The 498-nt window shown below is 44.2% G+C and overlaps 1 protein-coding gene across 1 annotated transcript in view; it reads right to left on the bottom strand.

Moving 5' to 3' along the window:
• Positions 1-498, bottom strand: part of SBK3 (SH3 domain binding kinase family member 3) — a 3,600-nt gene that overhangs the window by 795 nt on the left and 2,307 nt on the right. The window lies entirely within an intron of this gene.

Below are 498 nucleotides of genomic sequence, written 5' to 3'. Positions count from 1 at the left end.
CCTCCCTCCAACACCACCTCCATTTCCTCCTCAAGCACAACACGCACCTACGTCTGTTCTGCAGTAGACCAACTCCCCGATGTTCTCCTCGCCTGAACCCCAAATCTAACCAGAAGCTCTTTGAGCTTCCATCAAACTTTCTCCTAAGCCTAATACTCAAACCACTCCCTAACTTTCCTCTTTCTCTCCTCTGAACAGACTACTCCTCTTCATGCGAACCCAGACCCCATACTTAATCCTGTTCTTAGTCCCATACTAATTTATACCCCATCTCTATCTCAGACCTTGAAACTTCTGCACTTTGCTTCATCCATTGATTGATAAATCTATCCATCCAGCTCACCAAATGGCCAGCCAGCAGCACATCCATCAAATGAGTCATCTTACCCAACATTCTACAGTGTTTCCACTCAATGTCCATCCCACTAGCCAATGAGCAATCCAATAATTTATTCAATCATTTGATATTCAGATCCATCCATTCACCCATTTTCTTTC

This window comes from Pteropus alecto, unplaced genomic scaffold (genome assembly GCF_000325575.1).
Source record: "Pteropus alecto unplaced genomic scaffold, ASM32557v1 scaffold326, whole genome shotgun sequence".
In the NCBI taxonomy this organism is placed as follows: domain Eukaryota; kingdom Metazoa; phylum Chordata; class Mammalia; order Chiroptera; family Pteropodidae; genus Pteropus; species Pteropus alecto.
Note: the sequence above shows the minus strand (reverse complement) of the source record. Positions and strands in the feature narration are given on the sequence as shown.